Source organism: Coloeus monedula (genome assembly GCF_965178545.1).
Source record: "Coloeus monedula genome assembly, chromosome: 10".
Classification (NCBI taxonomy): Eukaryota; Metazoa; Chordata; class Aves; order Passeriformes; family Corvidae; genus Coloeus; species Coloeus monedula.
The window spans coordinates 13,178,053-13,201,830 of record NC_138790.1 but is presented as its reverse complement, the minus strand read 5'-3'; positions in this window follow the sequence as shown (position 1 = coordinate 13,201,830).

The following is a 23,778-nucleotide window of genomic DNA, read 5'->3' as shown; positions in this document are numbered from 1 at the left end:
TATCTGCAGCTCACAGATATTCCTATAAATTTTGTTTATTTTACTCTAAGCACCTTATTCCTTACTAGAAAGAATATTTTTAGTGACAGATTTAGTGTAGGCTTGCTGCTTATAAACATGGATTTGTGACTGCAGAGACAGATTTGCCTGATTTAAAAATATGAAGACAATAACAACTTGTACACTTCTGTCATCTTCTATTAAGTTCACCAAAAAAGCAGTGAGTTTTTCCTCTGTAGATCACCAGGAGATTGTATTTTCTATAGCCCACTCTGCAAAATGATGTCACCTCATGTTTTGTTTAACACCTGGCATGTTGCACAGTCCCATATATGTTACACAACTGGACAGCTTTAATGAGCAATTGCCTGGGTGTGTTTCAGTGTGGTACAAATATACAAACTGCAATTCTGGTTAAAGTTTACTTCTTTTAGTGAATTTCTGCAGGAAAAATATCCAGCCTATGCTGGTAAGATGACAAGGCTGTTTATTTTTAATAGAAACTGCAGTGAATAGATATTGCATGAAAATGGAAATCTATCAATTCCAGTCAACAGCTAATGACTAAAATTTTCTGGTCAACCTTTGGCATAATTTGGGGAAGTTAGGGCCAGTTCACTTGCCATGAGGCATCTCTGGCCTTTAGGTCCCCTATCATTTTTGACACCCATCACCTCAGGGAGCCAGTTCTCACTTTGCCCTATTTACTGTCTGCAAAAGCCCCATTTCTCATTCTGTTACACTGCAAAGGGTAAGCGCAAAGCCCTCCTCTTCCTCTTTTGCTCCCATTCATCCTTATGTCCAATAGCAGACAGCTTGTGCTAGCACTATTGCTAGAACCATCAGGAACTTTTGCATCTGCTGCCTTCCTGAAATAGAAGGAAAATAAAAATATTTGGCCCCGAGATAATTTATTTATACGGGAACAGAAATTCATTTCAGAGAATCCACGTCAAGGACTCCCATGAGTCTTTTAGACACCCCAGGATTACCTCCAAGAGAGCAGGGACTTCATTTCTACTGTAAACACGCTTGCAGTTCACCACAAACATGTCAATAATGGTAACAAATGGCCCCACTATGTGTCGTACATCGGGAGCCAAGGGAAGCGCGTGCGAAAGCTATTTTTAGAGATGAGGCAGGAAGACTCATTTCACTTCATGAGCAACACAAAGATTAAAACTGATTTTTTAAAAATTGTACCCAACTTGAGGGGTGATGTATCAAAAATTTGTGGGAGTAAAGGAGGACAAAAAGGAGCAATGAAGTGCTGTTTATCCTGCCATTATCTTACAAGTCTGTGTTTCTTTGGACAGTAATCACAGGACCCAGATGCTAAGGGTAAGTGATATTTTCCCACAAGCAGTTTCTGGCTCGTTGGCAGCTTTTCTAGGCAGTTGTGTTGGCAGCCTTGGAGCTGCCTCTGGCTCTGTTTTGTGGCTTTGCTCTTGATGGGCTGCCTGGGCTGCCCTGTGCTGCTGGATGCCATTTCCCTCTGTCAGCCCATGGGTTTTCGGAAGCTTTGCAATGTGCAAATCCCCTGTGAAATAGATAAATGGGCTCTTCTAGGGCAGAGAGGGAATCTGTTTCCCAACTGTTGTAGACATTAGGTGAATTACTGCTTCAGGTACTTGGGGAAACTTTGGCCATTTTGCAATTTTTGGCTTCCCTAAGCTGCAATATTAGTCACAAAGGCAGAGCTAGGTACAAGCCCAGGTGTTAGTCCTAGTCCTCTCCCCCTCACCCCTGATTTTTTTTTAACTCTTTTATCTCTGCTACTCTATCTGTGGGTTTTGTAGACTCTTTCTTTTTAATTGTACTCTCTTTATGATATATTAGCAACACCACACCATCAGAAAGTAAACACAGTATCTCAAATATATCTGTAAGATTATAAAAAAAAGAGTTCTGTACTTCAGACAGAAATGGCAGATTTTTTTTTCTCCCAGTTTACCTGCAATTCAATCATGCATTAAAATATAAAGGTGTACAAAATAGAGTTTCAAGTCATTCTGCACATTCTGCCTTGAACATGTAAATACAACTATCTTAAAATGTTTTCAAATGTGATTTCTTCTATTAGATACATATGTTGCTATATAGCCAATCTAAAACATTTCTTTTACAAATGTATTATTGAACAAAATTAGAAGAAATATTTATAAAAGATACTCATAAGTAAGACTCTTGGGCTTTTCATTAAATCAGGTAATAATATACATTTTTTGTATTTTTCCCCTTTTTTGCCCAGCTGATTTGAAAAAAAATACATTTTTGGAGTAGTGATTAACTTCTCCTTTGTGGATTTCTAACTTCCAGTTTATTAATTCTTGATTTCTTGTTATAATTAGTAAATTGCATATTTGTGAACAAGTGTAACAAAAATGCAGAAAATTTGATTGCATTTGATCACAGTTTCACCTGCAAACGCAGATCTGTAGAGGGGAATTTTCCTACTGAGTGCTTCTATGCACTTTCTTGTGTGCTAGTTCCCAAAAAGCTGTCAGATCACTTGTTAGATTTGACTGGAATTGTGTATCATTTTGAGATTACTTTTGTTCACAGAACCATTTCCTGGAAATTCATGTGCTGAAGATGTTTATTAATTGGTATTTCATATGCTGTTTGTTTGGATTTTTAAATAGGAATAATGAGCTCAGTAGAAATAAGAAAACAAAAACTCTCTCAACCAATTTGTGTGAGCTCTTTTACACTTTGATGTCACCAAATCTGTGTAATTCTATCTCTGTCAGGAAATTACCACATGCCAGAGATTCCTTGATGAAATGCTGACAGTCCATATTCCTAAAAATGTATGATTCTTCATTTTTTTTTTTAGGCTGACATCAAAGACCACTGTGGTGGCCATTGTGAACTGATTGGCAATAATTTTATCCAATATTAGTTCTGTGAGAATCCAAAGGAAAAATTCCTCCTCTTGCAAAGGGGTGGTCTTGGGTTGAATTTGCAAATTTTCTTCTCTGTTTTAATTCAAATGCAAGTAAAGGATATTCTAAATCTAGGCATATTTAGAATATGTTTTTCCTCCAATGCAGTTTTATCAATTTTCTTTCAGGACACTGTGGCTTGTGACAAAGTCTCTTTGTGATGACCAGTCCTTACTGGGTTCCTGCTGTTTGAAGATTTCTGCCTGTTACCTAGAGTTTGCAGAACTTGACTTGTAAGCTATTTGTCCCATAGTTTTTAAAAGCTAGATAAGAAATATTCTGAGACCAGTGGAAATTGTCATTTAAAATTTTTCCAGCTTTTCTGCATGGGTGAGCTTAGGCTACACAAAACCAAACCAAACCAAGAAACAAAGAAACCACAAAGAAACAAACAAACAAAACCCCCAAACCAACAACCCCCACCAAACCAAACAAATAAACAAAACTCACAAAAAGCAAGAAAGTCTACTGTTAGCCCTGTGCTGTGGGCACAGTTGTTGGACATACCCCTAGACTATTTCTGGAGCACTATTTTCCAAACGGAATCCCCCTTTTTTAATGAAATACCTTAAGGATAACATTAGTGTTTCATATTGTCCATCCACATGGCCGCTGGCTCCTGTGCTTTCCTCACTAAACTGATGTAATTAAACAGGATTGTTCATTTTCCTCCCTGCAGTGCTTCAGTCCTGAAAAGTTTCTTCAAAGAAACTCTCGGCCTGGGACTGGCGCAGCTCTGCGGGCTGGAGCTCTCCCGGCCCCGCCAAGCAGGGAGAGTCTGGCAGCTGCCGGGAGCCCGCTTGCCCCAGGAGGTGTCACTGTTGGGACTGCCAGGGCGAGCTCCAGAGCTGCTCTGTGGTTTTTAAAGGCTACATTGGCCATGAGGTAGGAATTGACCTGCATTACACCTCCTTCCCTGCCCCCAGCCTTTCCGGGGAAAAGGTAACCACAGGTAAAATTAGCTGGTGGCTGATATGGTGTTACGGGCAAATAAAAATTTTACGAAATTTTTATTGAGTCCTGGGTACTGTAAGAAATATAAACTAATCCAGGCTTGTTAAAGTAGTTTTTTTCCCCCTATTCTTTAAGTGTTTGTAAAAATAATATTGGGTGAGGGAGAAATTACCATGATATAACTTTTTTTTTCATTTTAATACTTGTCAAGATGAAGGGACAGATGAATTTATGTGGTGTGAGATTTATTTTGTAAATGTTAAAATTGTACTGGATAATGCTCTTAAGGTATTTGATATTTATTAAATCCTCTCCTATTAAGAAAAAAAAAGTAGATTTACAGATCACCCATAGGTTGAAAATTTTTTAACCATAAGTATAATACAAATAACCTGTGTGACTTTCTAAGGATTTACTAGAGGCTGTAGACTTAAAAAAATAATAATATTAGGAGTTACCATAGTGTGTATTCTAGACAGAAAAAAAATCTTAGTAAGTTAGCCTAAGATTTTGGAGCAGCCTACCACAATCCAAAGTAAGTTCATTCCCTTGTAATTGCATTTTCTATCAATATTTTGCACTTTATTTTTAGAATCAGTGTCTTATTTCAGCTTTCAGCTTTGGGATTTATTTCACCAGATATGTCAGTTTGCCCATTCTCCATGTGTTTTGGTGTTTAGAAGTTTCCTATCTTCACAGCAATAACTTAAAACCTAGTGAGTTGCATTCTCTGCCTAGTAGATACTTCTTAATCCCATGGTTTTTGGTTGATAAGTAGAATAACAAAAATTTTAAAAAGAAAACCAATTTAGTTTTAAGTATCTTCAAACTCATAATGCATATTTTTGTTTAAAGGATACAACAGAAACTCTTATTTTCCTAAAAAAACTGCTAATATTAGCACAAAGCACACTGACCATGGCCTGAAACATTGAATTTTACCTAAAAGGGGTTTTTTTTAGTTCTTTGTCTTTATGTTGTCCCTGTAGAAAGCCCACAGAAGCAGGGATCCTCTGTCATTCAATAAGTTCCTTTTCTTTTGCTCTTGATTTAATTTCTCTGAGCTTTGATGTATGTTTCACTCCAGTTGTGAGAAATGCATATATAAAATGCCACATGCATGTGAGAATTTCAAATGTAAATGGATTAAAACCCTAACTTTAAGGGGAGGCCTGCCCACAAAGAAAACTGATTACCTGTTAATTTTTAGACCTATAATCTTAAAATGTCTCAAAATGTAATGGAGGCAAATACATCACAGCAAGGATAAATCTTTCTAGTCTTCTTACTTTTTAAAACAGCAAAGTTATACCACACATGATAGCTTCAAAAAAGCACAATTATCCTATGTTTTGTGCCATACATTTATCAGTAATCCGTTCTGTGTGCAGCTTTAAGATAAAAGCTTGTAGCTACTCCAGTGTTCGTTTTTCCAAGTCACTTAAAAATGGAAAAATTGCAGCTGGAGAGGCTGGCCAGTAGAGGCCTCTCTAGATTTGCCTTATGATTAAGGACTCTGACTGCCTGGAATCAGTGGCAGTGAGCAAAAGTACTTGAAAAGATTCTGTGGTGTTGGGGGGGGGGGGAAAGATCACTTTTTAATGCCCTTTTAAGTTGTAAGATGTTGATTAATGTTGCCCTTTACATTAATGATGTTTCAAGTAAAAGAAAACAAATTTAAAATGGATAAATTCTATTGAGGATGCATTAATTAAACAGAGACTTTACCATATGCTGTGGCTGGAGTGCTTGCTGGCCTTTCTGTTGTTGTTACCTGTGTAAAATCCACCCCATCCTCTACATGAATGCCCAAGCTGAATAGCCATTTGAATGCAAGCTTTAGTTTGATTCGCCATACAAGGGGTACTGTGTCACTGTGTTTTCTTTCTAGGAGTCACTAAGTGATTTCTATATCTGTTGTCATGGTGATATAGCAAAGCAGGGGAAAATGGGGGCAACTCCAGGCTTTTTCTACACCCTCTGCACTAAGAACTAAGATGTTGTTAGCAGGCCTATAAAACATTGGGCTTTATCTGGGACTTCTTTTTGTTCTCTGATTGTCAATAAAACTCATTTTAAGGGTAACAAGGACATCTAAATGTCATCTGTCACAGTGTTAGAGAGATTAAGTTTGTTTAGGAACTTGTGCTGGACAAAAGGCCACTATTTGTTCGGCAGATTCAAAGCAGTGTTGGCCATCAGCAATCATGATTTAGAAGGAGGCTGCATGGAGCATCCAGGGAAGATCAGCTCAGTTGCAGGTGATAGTAAGAGGCTCCTTGACATGACAGCATTTAAAACACCACCAAAACAAATATGGTTTTGAGTTAGGAGTGGGTTTATCACGGTTTTGTTCTCTTGGGCTGGTTTTTTTTTGTTACTTATCTGCTTTGTAGACCGCACATTACTGGAGTAGGTGCATAGACCTGAGGGAAGAAAACAGCCATTGACAGAGGATGGCCTGTTTAAAAACATGACACACACACCTGATAGTCCTTGAATAAATAAACAAAGAAGAGGGAAAGCAGGTTTTTTATGGAAAATCCAACAACAATAGGTGCTGCATTAACTCAGCATTTACTTAATAATGAAGCTAAATGGAAAGTACAGATTAATGAAGACATTGGTGTTATTAAAATCAAATCCTGCAGTTCATATGCTTTTCTTAATAATGAACATTGTGGCTATTGGAGAGGAAGAACAGGATTTTTTCTATTAATTTGGCACACATCCCAGATCTCATTCAACCAGAACCTATCCTGTGCAAAATGCAACCCATGGCCTTTATGTTCCACAGTCTTGCAGTTTAATATTTCTGTTAATCCAAAAAAAAATAAGGCATTTCTTTTTTCAAATTAAAGAAAAGGGTGATCTTTGAGCCTAGACAATAATTAAATAACACAGACTAGCCATGTTGATATTAGCACAAAGGTTGCTTGAAAAATGTCCCTAGAACGAAGATGTGATGGTGTTTATTGCACTACAATTACATTTAATTCTGACATTTGTGTTTGGGTAGTAATACAATGTATAATGCTGATTGTTGTGTATTTAATGAGATCTAAAAGAGAATATTCAGGACATGTATCTTGACAGGTGAAAATATTTTAGTCTCATTCGGTAAGGTTGCTATAGTTCCAACACCAAACACACAGGATTTGAGATGCAGCTGAACAATGGATTTGGCAAAGCTGAGTGCTCATTTTGCCGTATGCTCAGTGTGAAACGTTTGTTTGACGTGGAAGGAAGCTGCATAACCTGCTCTGTGGTGGGGTTTGTGCATTGTGGCGGTATCCACTCCTTACTCAAGTGTTTCCCACTATTGATCCAGCCATGTTCCCTCAGGGTCTGCACAGTGAATGGAGGAGGCAAACAGCGTGGCATGGGAGAGGAGACACAACCCATGGGAAGGGGTCCTGGTCCTCTCAGGTAGGCCAGAAGGGAAGAGCATGACAGAATGCTGCTTTTCCACGAATTAGGTCTTTCCCTTCAACAGCTACCCCAGATCAAGCCATCAGCTTGGTTCTGCATGTGGATGAGAATAACTTTGGCTGAAGAAGTAAGAGCTCCCAGGGCATGCTCTGCTAGCTTCTGTTTTCCCCGTATCACAAGGCTGCATTCATAGTGAAATTAAATGCAAACACCACAGTAAATCCTCTAGGAGTAAACCTTGTCAAATATGGGAAGTAAATCCCCTGCTCTGGGTACGTGACAGTAAAAATTAAATATATGCCACTAGGTGTATAGTAAAACTCACTGTAACATTTGCAGCTTTTGGACACTGTTTAAAATAGTTTATTGCCCATCCTCTAAAAGTTGTGTTGAAGTTGTTGCCACAAAGGACAGGAACCACCCTCACTATTTACCAAGGCCTGACATCCATTGCTGCCACAGAGGGCAGGCAGAGGGTGCCTGATGGCAGAAGATCAGCATTGCTCTGTGGTCTCTTTCTATATCACTATGTCCAGGAAATGTAAAACTGTGGCAGGGAGACTCTCTACCACCTACAGCTCCCTCCTGTGAAAGAGGCTTTCCCATCCAAGCAATTTACATGGTTTTCTGACCTCTCTGTGACCAGGCTCTTGCAAATTACTTATTATCAGGAAGCCAGAATCCAGGCTTTACTGTTCAGTATTGGAATCAATTGGCAAGAAAAAAAACATACTGCACGGATGTTGTGAGAAAAAAAATGAATGTTTTTTCCTTTGCAGACTTTTTTATGATCATGACCTGCCACTCTTCTGTTTTCTATTATTTTAGGTATGTAGTCTGCTATTCATTCAGCTGCTCTCCACATTCTGCACTGAGCTACAAGACCAGACTTGGTCCAGAAGTCCGGAGATCCCATCTCTTTCCTCCTGCTCTGCTTGCTTTGAAGGAGATGCCTCAGTTTCTTTCTCTCTAAGGCAGTTCTAGGGTTTATGAAATGTTTGTGGGACCTTGTTGGACCCTTGTGCAAGGGGCAGTTTGATGATGTGAAATGCCTTCTTACTGTGGAGCAAGCTAAGACAAAGGAATGAGTGAGTGACACTTAAGACTCAGGTATTTGATCCTTGCCCAGTTATTTTAAGTTTAAATTTAGTTTTCACATTTCCTTTCTCCTCCTCTGCAGTGACAATTCCATGCAAGCTGGCACCTTGGCATCACTGGGCAGTTAAGTGCTACTCAGTGTGAGAAAGGACTGCAGAATTAGGCCTCATTTAGGAAATGGTTTAGGGCCATCAAAAGCCTGACCCCTTCTCTGGCTTCAAAGAATTTATTGCTAAGTATTATTAGAGTATTCAAACGGGGGAACCCATAATAGTGCCAGGAGCAGAAAGTTCTCCAGCTTCAACTGGTGTTTTGCATGGGCAAGGTCTCCAGGAGCAAGCTGGCAGCCTTTGCACTTCCCACGTGCTGTTGGGAGTAAGTGGGCAAAGGTGCCTGCGAGTCTTCAGGTGCACAGAACTGCTTCATCGAGGCCTGGATGCAGATTCCCCTCCCTGCACTGCGAAGCGCATCGTGGTTTGCAATGGATTTTTTTTGATGTGAAGTAAAGCCCAGACAAGTCAGTCCCGTCACTTGGTGGGTACCTTCAGCATCCACTGGCATGAGCAGGAGCACAGGGTATTTGCCCACAGCTGGCAAGCTCAGACCTTTAGTGTTAAGTAGTGAAATTGTCTGGTTGTACACCAATGACTTGAATGTTGTGGGAACATGTTAGACATTATTATAGCAACTGCTTAGAAATTGAAAGTAATTAAAATTACTTTGTGTTCTTACCTGACACAGATATTATATATGGTCATACTTGGTAAGATGATTTTTTAGTAATACTTGTTTAAATGGTATTCCTGCTTTTGGTTTTAATAGTAGAAGAGCAATGAATTAACTATTTACACTGAAAATGTGTCACCTTCTGTTGGAATATCGGGGAGTCAGAATATATTTTATTTTTGTTAGTATTATGACTAATGATTATATGGGAGATGTGACAGTTCAATTTGCCTTAGTAATGAGTTTCATGTGACATTTACAGAACAAGTCCAATGAACAAAGTTACTGCTATGTAAAATTAATTCTTAAAAATAATACAAAAAAATTAGCAAGACAGCAAAAATGAGTTTTACTATAGTTTTATAACTGTTCAGTTACTGTGAATTGCTAAGATTTGTAAAGATCTTTGAAGACGAAAAGCTCTGTGTAATATTATTATACTGGCTTTGAGAAAGTAAAAGGAAAAAACCCAGTTCATCCTGTTATAATCCTTTTAGAAATTTTAACAAATCCAACGGCTTTCAAGTAGTGGAAATATTTCAGAAAGTGTTACCACTACTACTGCTGTTGCTCCAAGCTATGTTACCATAGTGTGCATATATACTATACCATAGAGTGCATGGAAGCAAGCTTAACTAAGGTCATTCTAATGAATTTTGAACAGTTACATGGAACTAATTTGGCTTTCTGTCCTGCATGAGAGGCAACCTCTTCATGCTGCAGCACCCAGAAGAAACCCCTGAGCCGTCTTATCAGCCTCATCTGCATTTTTTATCATCTGAAAGAGCTGCAAGTAATGCTCAGCCTATGAACTCAGTGCACATGTGTGTTTTTTCCATCTTCAGCACAGGGGGCGGACAACAGGTTTTTTCAATCTCTAAAGAACTGAAAATGTATTTCATTCTGCTATCTCCAATTCTTGCTCCAGTTTCATTCTCTCATTTTTGTTACCAGATTTAAGTTCTTGGGTACTGAAGCACTGTGTTTGGCCAAATTCTGTTGATATCAGCTCTCTCCTCCATTCCCAGGAGAGTTGCAAGGCTGCAGCAGCATTCCAGGGAACTGTTTCTCTGTTGTTGACAGAAAAGACAGGTTGAAACCTTGAACTCATGAGTTCCCATCAGCGCTGCGTGGCTGGGGAGCTGTGCTAGCTGGGCCATGAGTCCATTACATTCAGTTCTCCTCCCAGCCCTACGTCCTTCCTCCTACAGGTGCTTCTAAAGAAACAGTTTTAATAGGCAAACACAGCAAACCACCCCAGGAACCAAGTCAGAGCGTCTGAAAGTAAGGAAAGTCTCGAGATTTAATGTTCTTTACAAAATATTATTTCCCATTCTCTCCAAGCACTGTGGATAGTCTTCCATGTTTAAAAGTTTAACCCTGGTAAACTCTTGCTCTCAAAGAAAACCAGTGTTGGTGAGCTGCGGAGTATTTGGAAATGAGAATTTCCATTTTGCAAAATATAAAATACAAAAATTAAAAGAAAAAATTCTTGAGAATTCCCAGTACCCATTATTGGTGCAAAATATTAATTGCTGATCACTGAAATAATTTACTTCAATAGCATTTGATTGTCTCTTTTGAACTTTTATTTCATATAGGGTACAATGAAAGAAGCTGAACCAACACATCAAAGTTTAAATGCAATATTTTACTTCCTCTGAAAAATGCTTGTTAGATTTATACATTTGTAGATATTGCTATCGATACTTTATTTAAAATTCTTCTATTTTTACTACATTGCACCATACAACAGAAAACTGAAAAATATTTTGTTCGACTCTCTACCATAGTTCAATTATGGAATGAAAATAATAGGTTTCTTTTTATCATTATTGCATTTGCCATCTTTTCATTTCAGTAAATCCCTTGTTCTAAGGTGAAGTTTCTAACCTTTCCCGGCTATTCAGTTTTCATACTTGGATCATGATTTTCTTATGTGTCTCCTTTCTAATGTAAATAACCCTGGGCTTTTAACTTTTGTTCAGGTGAGGGTTGGTTTGGGGTTTTTTTTTAGATTCTTGGCTATTCTTAATTATCATATTTTATCAGCTTCCCATTTACCTCTGCATTATACCTTTTGCTCAAAAGTGATTAGAAATAATGATGTCTTTTTGTGAGAGCTTTATTATTGGTAAAGTCATTTAATGATATTTTAATTTTTGCAAATATATTTGCTGGTTTTTTCACTGCAATTCAATACTATCATTAATAATGTTTGTGTGATTTGTCCTTCCTAATGGAAAGTGAAAACATTTTAAGAATCCCTAGAAGAAAAAAAAAAATCCCGAAAAAAAACTCCATAGATTTATTATCATGGTACCGCTTCACCCATCTAACTTACATCACTCCAAGGGTGAATGATAGCTATCTTTGGCTGCTTATGGTTTTTCTAATGAAACCAGGTCAGTTCTGCATTGCTTTTGATTCTGCAGCAAGAGTAGCACGTAGCTGTAATTTTACTCAAATCCCCAGCACCGTTTTAATTGCTCTGCATTTGTGTACTAGCATTTTACATTTCACCTACCTGCATGTTCTTCAAGGTGAACATTGCCAAGCTGCTAAGATGCTTAATGTATTCTTACCTAAACACCTCTGACTCTTCCACAGTCTCATAGAAAGTTGAAGGACTGAAAGCAGGGTGTTTGAAGGCACCTGTATGGGAGGCTTAGAATTGTTTTGGTCAGCTTTAGACACCCAGAGCTATCAGGAGGCTGATCTCTCTGGTTTTCCCATCCTCCATAAGGAATGCTCAGGTGCTGCCAGGTTGCAGAGAGACAATACTGCAAGTTCCTGTGAGTAAATCTCAGTGTTAAGGGTATGAGCAATTGTAAATTCTCAGTTTTGATTTGTTTCATTGAATATTAATTTCAGTGGACTTTATCACATATGTACAACTAACATTGCATGATGTTTTGGCTTCCTTGTCTGTATTGACATAAAATAGAGTTGCAAGATCAAGACATGCATTCACCTCAAGGCAGAGCTGTTGTTTCCAAGTACCAAACATGAGGAGTTTTTTGTGTGGATACTTGATTATCTTGGTTCTTGGAACCCTTGCCTACTTCATATTTTTTATCCAAGTTACTCAACATGGCAGTCTTTTAATTTTCATATTTCAACTGCTACCTTAGTCACCCTGATTTTTGCCTAAGCATTCCATGGCTTTTTGTGTGTGATCCCTTTTCTCTACATAATGAACCCAAAAGGTCTGATCCTAGACTTCCCCTCTCCAGTGGCAGTTCAGGAACTTGCTTGAGATTAAATACAATGTCAGTCCAGTGTCTTAAAAGTCTAATGTTTATTACTAAGTCTTAGGGTCTGTCCAAAGAATTACATGGCAGCACATAGTCCTCAACTTCTAAATAGCAGCAAATGTTGAGCAAGAAAGATTTCAGAGAGCTGAATTATCTCGTTAAATTAACTGGAACATTTTAATTTTTACTAGAGTTGAGTGAGCTTGAGTAAATATGACGAATTGGACGCTCACTTCATTTAGCAGACATCAAACACACAGAGAACGTTGCCCAATTTAATTTAGCCTGCCAAGCTGCGAAAATGCTTGTACAACATCAGTGAAGAAGAAAAGGGCTAAAATTTACTCTCGGTTGAGAGTGCATGCATAAATTCCCTTGACGTAAACTGGAGTTGTATATGGATGTATGTATATATATCACAAACCTTCCCTCAGGGAAAATCCTCCAAACACCTGCAACCAGAATTTGTGTTGCCATGAGTTATTCCCAGTAAAGTCAATTCCCTTTTGTTCTAAACGGAATATGTAACTCCTGTCTTACACCCCAAGGTTTATCTCCTTTTCCTCTGCTGCCTCTTATCAAACACATACCAGCACAGTCGCTTGTTCAGTCATGCTCAGAAGAGTGGTTGTTTTTTTTTTTTTTTTTGCTTTAGCTCCAGAGTTTAATGGGCACATTTTGTGAAGAGTGAGCCAACCAGGTAAATAGCTGCTACTATGGAGCTTAAGAGCTACAGCTCTCAAATTAGGAGGTGCTTTTTGTCAAATAGGCCTCTGCAGCTCTAATATTAGTAACAAAACAAGGGCTTTTCAGACAAGAAAAAAAATCTTTAGTCTGACTCTGTATCACACTTAACTCTGTTGCCTTGTCAAATATGTCAATGTTCATATTATACAGCGCATTCATCTGTAGATGCAAAAGTGCTTTGCAAATATTACCTCTTGAATACTTTTAATTTATACTTAACAACCAGGTTTGTGAGATGGTACTCAAAAAGAATCAGAGTGAACTATTTAAAAAGTTAGTATAAATAAATTATAGTGATTTATTTGCTTTCCTGGTGCTCTATAGAAAGTTGTTGGCTTGAGCTCCAGGGCAATGCTACCTAAACATGCTCCAAACAGCTTTTTTCTCCTTTTGTTTTAGCACTGTGTCCACACATCTCTACATGCTTCTTTAATTCTAGTTTCAGCTTCTCTGTTGCTGCAATTGGCGAGCCTCTTCTGGTAGAGCACCAGGAATGAGGTACACAGGAGGCAGAATACAGCCCTGAGTAGAGGTGTTATGGTCCCACATGCACCCAACACACAAAAATAGTCATCTTTTTCTCCAACTTGTTTACGAAATTTTATTACTTTTTGGCATGCTTCAGAAGCATTACCTAGAAACATTACTGAAGGATTTCCTTGCCTTCAGGCTATGCAACTTGTCCCAGTGTTTTAAGGCATTTTTATTGATTTTTTAAGCAAATTTTGCTTTGAGCAGTCTTTTATCCCATGTTTTCTGACGACAAGGCTGCAAGCCTGTTTGCAGAAGGCAAATGTCACTCACGTTGTGAGTCTTAAACTGGTCTGTGAAACACTGCAATAGGATGGCTTTTATGATTACATGTCTGAAACCACAATAATAGTGAGCTACTTTCCTGCTCACTGATAACAACGTGGATATTAGTCATTCCTTATCTCAATTTGTCAACAAGTTTATTAGTTTAAAATTATCAGGTTTTGTGAGTAGTCCATTTGCTCATTATGTCTGTAAGAAATGTTAGTTTTGTGTTAAAAGAATGCATTGAGGCAGAGGGAAATGAGGGGACGCTGCAGGCAGGCTGTCTTTGGTGCTGTGGTTCTTGAGTTCCCAATTAGTCTGTCCTAGGTCTTGAGTATCAGAGCTGGTACAGGCTCACAACACTGCTTTGAGTTTTCTGACAACTGAAGGTGATTTTTCTCTTTGAAAACCAGGATTTTGGTACCCAAAGCTGGGTTCCCAGACTGAAACATTTAAAGTCTCAGGTCTTTGTCTTGATCAGAGATGTGTGCTGACAGTGAGTGAGTGAAATGACGTTTGGACTGTGTATCAGGGAATGGCTGAGCAATGTGAAGTTGTTGCTGTGGAGCACATTTATTCTTTATGCCAATTTGGTGAGGATGCTCTCTGCCTTCTGAGGAATGCACAGGTGCTGCTCATCCTTGGAGCACAAGGCTGCTTTGGGCTGTTTCGTTTAGAGGTCTGTTTTAGGATAATAATTCTGCAGACAGCTGTGTTGTGTACAAAAGCTTCCATTCAGGTACACAGGGCTAAAATAATTAGATGTGTTCCTAGGGCAGAGATAAATATTGCCCTTCTATTTTTTGAAAGCAGATGAACTTTCTGGGCCCACCCTAATACTCTGGGGTTGTCTCCTGCCTGATGGGCTGCCACCAAAGCTCTAAAACCCTCGCACACAAAGGCACCACGGGACTCCCACCCTCAACATGAGCGCTCTGCCTGCCTCTGTCGCTGCCTGTCAGACCCGCTTCAGCTGGAATCAAGGTAAAGAATCAGCAGCACTAAATACTACAGGACAAAGGCATAAACCAGCTTTGTAACCCTGGGCAACCTGGGTGTTTGCTGACTGACAATGTGAATGACAGCCCAGTTGTCACTCTAAAATATCGTCTTCTAATCATTCCAGATGTCACCCAACAAGATGATGGCTACTAAAAAGGGAATAATTTGGGAAAAGTCATAAAGTCTATTATCTCCTGCTGAAACCATTTCTCTTTGCCATTTCTGAAGTCTCTGCAAAATGGATCCAGAATATCCTATATGTAACATGCCACTGATTTGTTAAGAGAGGGTGTCCACTTAGAATTGCACTGGGTGCCCCATGAAATTCCTAGAGAAAGGTACTCCTGAGCTGTGCCACTCCTTCGTGTCTTGGCAGCTGACTCCAATCTGGCCATACAGTGTAGCTGAAATATTTCACCTCATCCAAAATACAACAGGCAGCAAAAGTAGCTGCCATAGTAGCTGCTCACACACACAGCCTGATAAATCAGAGAGAGGACAGAGCTGATGGCAACAGCAGAGTGCAGTTTCTGGGTAGAATTCTCATCAATGTCTTTTCTCCTTAACAAAGAAAGAAACATCTGAAAATATTGTTAGGGCCTTTTCATTTTACTTAATTTATTCAATTGTATTTTAATTTCAATGTGAAGAGAGGACTTTATTCTGAACTTCAGGATGAATGAAGGGCTGCACATAAAGGAAAAATAACAAAAAAAAAAATCTCTTTTGAGAAGAAAAACAAAACATAAGGGATGAAGTGGAGGAGGAAGAGAGAAGAGAAAAGACAGAAAATGGTAATGTCTGAATCCTGAGCTTCAAATTTTGAAAGCATAGCCTGAACTGCTGAAGTTAGAATATATTTTGTCATCCAGATAAAACTCAAAATGAACCCCTAGATTGTATCATTACAGCAGGGTGTTTTAAGGGCATAAACTGCAACTGTAAAACTTCCATCAATTATTGTGTGAGTTCCTTCCAAAATCTAGTGGAGGAGATTGCAGACTGTGAGCCAGAAAATTCTGTATCTCATTCATGTAAAATATCTCAATTAAATACACTGAAAAGTTGCTGCCAAATTTGGTAGAGAGGACTAAACTATGTTTATGGCAACTATTAAAAATCTCTCTCTCCTGTCAGGTGCATGGGGCCTTATTCTGCCATTGTCACTCACACTGACTGATAACTAACCCCAATCAATTGCAATGAAAGTAGTGGAATAATTTCTGTAGTAAGGAGTTAAATTTGCATGAATTTAGGAAGAAGATTGTCATAATTTGTCTTAATTAATAATTTCATGTTGCTTGCTATCTACCTGAGAAATTCTAAAATGGTTGGGATGGTGATATGGAAGCATGGAAGAATGCCACCTAAAATAAAATAGGTTTTCTGACTGCCAGTTACATTTCTATAGGTTTGTCATGAAAATACGGTTTCTTCTTAACTTATCAGTTCCCCTTGCCAAGATATTTAATTTTATCATGTGGTAGTTCTTTTTTTTAGGTAGTGAAGTTTTAACTTGTCCAAAGAGCAGCTCGAGTATAGTACCAAAGGCTTGAAATTCCAAACAGTGACTTGAGCAGTTTTGTGTAACAAGTTATGGTAAAAGATCATTCTGAAACTCCTTCTCATGCCACATGGATAATATTGCTTTCTGCTTTCAATAATATTTTGGTCATGAATTCTCTTTGTCATGGAGCAATCCAGAACAACATTGCAAAAAGTATTTATTTCAGATTTTGTAGAAAGTGATCTTAACTCTCTCTTGAAAGTTTATCAAATTAGGTTTTCGTTCTCAGTAGCTGTGAGTCTTAACTGTAGCATGGCTGTGTTTCACTGTCTGTGTATATATATGTGGGTTTTTTTTGTTTACGCATTCTGGATTACTTTTAAATCTATAGAGTAGATATATATTTTATACAAATCTACATGTTGTTCATTGTTAGGACCTCCTCTAACTGAAATAAATTTTTTTTAATATACCTTCTCTGTGTCTTGCTAAGTTTAGGTATCAGACACAACAATGTTCTGGTAACCAGTAACTCTTCTTTTTTAAGCTAAAGTTGACATATGTGCTCAGACTGTAGGAATTTAAAATCAAGGGGCTATAAATTCTGCCCTTGCTTGGTAATCAAGTCCTGTCTGATAGCAGAACTGTTGCAGTGATTCCACTGTGACAGGCTAAAGTCAGGAGCTAGTAGGAAATAGAAATGTACAAGTGTGCATACACATCTAGGCATCTGTGTGCCCATAAATACTTGTTTTCCACAGACAATTCAAGTGAATCTATCTGCTTATACATATTATAGCAAAGGACTTTGATTTTCTACAAAACTGTACATGGATTTTATGTTTATAAACAGGTTTGTCATGTCAGCAATAAAAATCCATTAAAAAGAGTGGAAAAGTGCTTCAAATTCATTCTTTAAATATAGCAGACATAACCTGTCATTTCACAATATTGGACAGCCAGTTTGTTTTGTTTCAGAAACTTCAATAATTTTATGTGTTCTGATGATATTTTCTCTTGAGTTTTGCTGTTGGTTAAAAACCTGAAATGCACACAGAAACGCCAGTTTTTAAAATCACTTAGACTGGAATTTAGATTAGTGTTTGCATAGTCTATCTGAACCAATGGGTCTTGTGGAGCTCTGATGTAGATGGAAAGTGTGAAAGGAAACACCAGGCCTCTAAGAAGTAATAGTGAAGAGCAGATACTGAGAAAATGTCTGTGAGGAACCAAAGGCAGTCAACTATTAAATTTATTACTGGATACTGCTAGCAGCAATTGAAAAAAAACCAACCAGCTTCTCTTCCCTCTGATATTTCAGCTATCCATTTCATATTGTTCCATTCTTTAGGTTGTATCACTGATACCATAGCTCCAGGGAAGCTCAAAAAACCGTAGGGCTGACTTGTATTTGTTACCAATTTTCTTTTATGAAATTATAAAGAAATGATAAAAAAATGCTGTTTATTATCTTTTTTCTAACAATGTCATGACCCTAAATATGGTTTAATTTCTCATCACTATGCTTTAGTGACGTTTTGAGCTGCCCATTGTACATTTGACAAAGTTTTCTATGGAAATTCCATCTGTCTATGCTTCCTCAAGACCAATAACTCATTAGGCATCTGGATTCAAAGAAGCGATATTAACAAAATAATAAAACTTTTTTTAAAAAATCACAACTAAAATTTTTATGATTTGAACTGCATTACAATGCTTTGGCAACTGGTGGTTGGAAAAGTACAGCCAAGCACAGGAATCTCAACATATAAGCCTGGATCCTTACCTCTTCCTCATGCCTTTGCCACTGGCTGCTGATAGAAGTAGGACTGCCCCAGAGACCTTTGCTCTCATCCAGTTGTTCTTATGCTAAAATGTTATGCTTTGATTTTTCTTCTCTGTTTTGCAGATAGATTACTGAGATAAAAGGACCAGAAGAAAGTTCCCTATTTTTTTTTTCACACTTCTCTACTTGTCAGTTTACAGTCTCTTCACTGCCTAGAAGGAGGAACAAAAATGAAGAGGAGAACAAATATTATGGCATCCTTGCTTTCCTGAGACTGGTAATCCAGCCAGTTGCAGTGTCAGCCTCTTATAGCTCATTTTTCCCAGTAGCTTTAGGAACATTTCCTGCAGGCTTGGCTCTCTGATGTCAGAGCTGATAGAGAACTATGGGAGATTACTTGGTAACTAACAATCTCTCATAATTTATTCCAGGATCTTTAAACTTCTGTGTGAGTTTCCCATAAAAGACAGTTTCTCTAAAGCACGTTAGACGGAAAATATTTTGTAACTTCATTAAAAGAATTTCCATTAAAAATCTGTTTGAGGGAGCTCCTTGCCGATTCTGAAAATGAAGTTGTAAAGGAGCAGTCTTTTTTTAAGTTGTATTTGTACTGGGAATTCTCAGAAATCCCAGCCAAGAATTATTGCAGCATTGTACAAGGCTGAAATTCCCTGTAGCTCTATGTTTAGCACTTGCTAAGACCCCACGGCAGCACATGCTTTTCTAGACACGTTTTTTCTCTGTGACTGAAATGAATGCAAAATTTGCTATTTATCTGAGTGAAATTAACTATCTTTAATCATCTTGGTCAAACTTGAAAAACTCATTTATTTATTATCTATCAAAATACTTCTATTTACCCTTGAATTTCTTAATTTTTGCTTGCTTGATTAAGCACCATGTCCTCCTGTGAAGCTTGGATAAGAATGTGCTTGAGTGTTTTGTTAATGTAAGTTCCAGGATTGGATGCATTGCTACAATGTTTGGGTTCTTTTGAAAAATGTGAGATTTTAATTGGTCTTAATTTTTCAGCACAAGAGTCCAACACTGTAATCCACATTTTAAGAATGATCAAATGGTTTAACTATATGGTAGTTCTCCTTGGATAAGTATTGTATTTAAAGGTTAAAGTATGCCTTGATGAAAGTGTTTGCCTTTAGCTGTTCATTGCTATTTTATCTATTGCTTCAGCTGTGAAAAGCTTTTTTATTTGGTTGAGGTTTGTTTATTTCTTGCTGCTAAACTTTTCTAACATTTTAAAATTCTGTATTACTTACAGGTTTGAATTTTGGCTTCTCTTTGGAGTATTTTACAAGGACAAAGATTTTACATGCTAAAATGTTTTCTGTAAAACACAGATGTAAAAAAAAAAAAGTGAAGCAAGCCTATACTTTATATCTTCTTGAAACTTTATTCTCTTTAAAAAGGGTTTATGTAATTTTACATAATTCTTTTGGCAGGAATGTTCATTGCCCAGCTGGGTGAAATTATTAATGTACCTCTCAAGCTGCATTTTCAAAGATCAGTAATATATATATAAACTTCTTTGAGGGTCCTTGATATGTAGGATTTTTATTGGAGTCCCTTGTTCCACTTCAGTAAAAGGATGACACAAGATGTTTACTTTAAAAAGTCTCTGACATCCTCCTGAGAATGTTTTGATAGAATGGCATACATTTGGTTACAATTAGTAAGCCAAACAATTTTCCATTGTTATCTCACTGTGTTTGTCTAGACCCTGTAAGGAGCTTTCAGAAAATATCCATCTCCATGTTTCAGTTAATTGATGGCATGTCCAGTAGGATTATGCTTTTTTATAAAGCTCCTTGTCCTTTTGGTTTTATCACAGAGATTTTACACAAAGGCATGTGGCAGAAAGCAAAAAGGAAATACTGGCACAGTTCAGCATAAAGAGATATTGTACTTGTATCAAGGCTAATATTCCTGTGTGTGGGAAAAAATATCAATGTGTTCCTGCTACTTCTGTGTGCAAGATGTTATACCCGAGGGCTGAAAGTAATAGTTGCTGGTGTGAAAGTATTCACCAAGATCAAGTGCAGATGAAAGCTTCTGGAGCCAGCTGAAAGCTGAGTTAATAATACTTCAGCTTAATATTTGAACTTGCACTCTGTCTGGCATAATAAATAATGGGTGACTTAATTTTATTCGAATTCTATTAGCAGTGTGATTAAAAGACTCAAATCCTTATCTGACATCTTCACTGTGTTGTGATTTATTTGGTTATTTGCCATTTTATACATGATCTAGAGTCTCATCTTTCCTTTTGTATGGTAGCTGAAATACACCTTTCTGTTGAATATCTTATGTTCTATTTAGAGATTGGTAAGTCTCAGCTAAGACCATTTTCTGTCCGTTTAGGTAATAAACATACCTCACTAGGTACATCCCATATTGCTTGCAGTTGTTTGGAGGTTACATGATTAAGCTTGCTGTAATGTGAATTAGTGTCTATGTCACAGAAATTCCCCATGCAATTATCACCCCTTGGAACTGCTGCAGTGCCAGGTTTAGGCCTGATAACAAGAACTGGTGCTTCTGTGCCTCCTTTAATCATCCTCTTATGTTTACACTCTTTTTGGAGAAGCCACTGATCACAACTCCTGTAACAGTAGGCACACACTGGCAGCAGAGGAATGCAGAGTTTATAGTGCAATTCTGCTTCATAAACCTGCGTCATTGAAGTCTCCTGCATCCCAGCCCTGTCAGACTGGTAAAGTCAGGCTGCTTTTATAGATTCTTGGTGGGAGTGGTCAGTACTGAATTGAATAATTCCCTTTTGAATTATATCTTCAACAAAACAATTCTTGAAAAGGTCAGCTAGGTTTCAGATGGGTGCACAGGAAGAAAAGCATGAGAAAGAAATTCATTTTCCAAAGGAGGGAGAAGGGATGGCACTTGAAGCACTTTCTGCAGTTGTCACCTCTACTCCTTCAGCAGGGTGGGAAAGGACAGACTTTCCCAGAGCTGTCCTCTGCCCTACACTGCCCTCCAAGCAGCACTGCAAGAGAAGGTCTCAATCATGGGTCTCTGCACCACAGCACAAACTTGCACCTTGGCCATCTCTGCACCAACATCTGCGTGCAATGAAATCACAGTGCCTGGTGTCTCCAAAGTTGGAATCACGGGTTTGAGTCCCTCAGTGCATCTCAGCAGCAAAGTCAACCCTTTTCATTTCTTTGTCATCAGAGCTGAGTTATGTCAGTGCATGTTCTCTAGAGCAGTTTGAATTCAATTTAGCTGGTGATTAAGTTACTTTGTGTGAATTGGACGCTGGTAGGAATGTTTGTTCAAAGGGTTAACTTAACCTTCCCCAAGGTTGTAACAGACACTGGAAGATCAAAAGCTCCTCCAGACTCTCAAAGAGAGAGGAAAAAAAGAATTGCTTGCTTTTACAGTTTTCAATCAATGTCTACCTTCTGGGAGGCAAGTCTGTGTTTAGCGTACTTAAACTCACGGTACAAACAACTCATTTTGTATCTAATCATAAACATAATTTGTCTGGTTTTTCAGATCTTCAGATTTATGCAGTAGCCATGTTTGTCAAAGTATTTGGCACCAGTGACATCATCTTTGTTGAAATGCCAGACAGCATGATGAGTCCCAGATGTTAGCACACACCAAAAGTTGAGAAAGAATGAAATATAAAGATCAACTGTAACAGCTACAGAGGTAATAAAAAGTGATTCTGTTTTCTTCTAGTATCTAAAGATAATAATTTACGGGGTTTTGAGGTTTGGTTTGCATACATCATCAATTAGGGACTGTGCCCACTATTATGCATGTACATGATAAGGACAGACAGCGATGTGAATTTGGATGAACGCTGAATAAAGCATGATTTAACTTCAGAATTGCACTATTTCCTTTGTGGTTTTTTTTCCAATCTTTTACACTTTGTGCAGATTATGATATATGCAGAATATGTGTACTGAGATCTAAATGTGCCTCTTTCTTAACTGCCAGGGCTTAATTCATCATTTGGTTAAGGGTCATGGATGGTTATGTCAGCAAATCATGTTTTCTAATGTGCTATAACATGACATGCCAATGTAACCAAGAGCAGCACCATTTCCTAATGACATGTCATGTCTGTGAAATGTAGCAAGGATGTGACTTGCTGAGAAACACGCTTGAGTTTTTTTTTTTTTTTTAGTTTTGAAAAGAAATCACTCTCTGTGCTCCAGAAGCAGTTTTCGTAGAAGTATGGTTTAGGTGCTTAAGGGTAATCATGCTTAATCACGAAGATACTCAGGCATGGTTTCATAGTGACCACGTATCTACCCAAGTGCCTCGCGCTGCCTGGTAAAGCATTAACAAATAATATATCCATGCATCCAGAGCATCCTCAGATGGATAAGGATAACCTGACTAATATTTGCATGGAAAATCAAGAAAAGATGCTCCTTTGATTTTCTACCAATAATGAATACTTTCTTTAGATCATTCTGTTGTCTAGACAGCATTCACGATCATGAAAAATTCCCATATCCACAGTCAAAAAATTTACTTGAAAAATATTTTTCCTTAATTTATTGCAGCAGTTCTTCAGGCCTTACAGGAATAGCAAAATTTATATTAAAATCACACAGAGAAAAAGGAAGTTTAGACTTTTCATATTGTGGTATTGTATTTTATAAAGATGATTAATCAGTTGGATATATAACACATATGTCATTGTCTGGCTCAATAAGTTGACCTCTGGTGCGCCCTCGGTCAGAGGGAACGCAGCGTCACTTCCATGACATCCTAAGGAACACCTTCAGTGGCAAAGCGGGGAGCAGGCTGGATGTGCATGTTGCTTACTCCTCAGAGGAGGCACGACAGGCAGCCGATGTGTGGGCTCGCGTCAGCCCGGGGGTAAAGGAACAGAGAGGGGCCTCTGGTGTGGGTTCCAACAGGTTTACTGCCAGAAGGTCCAGGGACCAGAAGGGCCCCGACAAGGCTTGTGCACCCCCATTTATAGGGGGGGCGGAACAAGGTGGGGAAAAGAGAAACAACCAGTGGGGTACAACCAAGGGGGAGGATACAATTAAACAGGAACCAATAAGGGAGACAGGGAGGCGGGAGTCACAACAGGGAACCAATGAACAACTGAGAAAAGGGGAACTTTCTCGAACAGGGGGAGGTAACTTGGACCCAAGAACCGCCCGGGGGATGCGGCTTAGGCCTCTGAGCCGTCCATGATCCACCCTCCGACCCGCTGCCCTGGGCAGGGAAATCCACCCAATGGATGGCCCTGACTTGAGTGGCATTTAACGATCTCTGCTCATGAGTGAGCTGAGCCACCCCAACAATTGTCTTCTTTTAAAATACTTCATCTCAGAAAAAAAATATAGAAATGCATCAAAATATAATCTTATTTTAATTCTTCTTAGTAGATTATCCTTCTCTTTTTTGGAGTGAAAGTTTTGGCATTACTCTCAATACAAGTTTTCTGAAACTTGAAAGCGGTAGTGATGAGGTTTGTGGATTGGTTGTGGTGGTGTGGTTCAGTTTTCACTG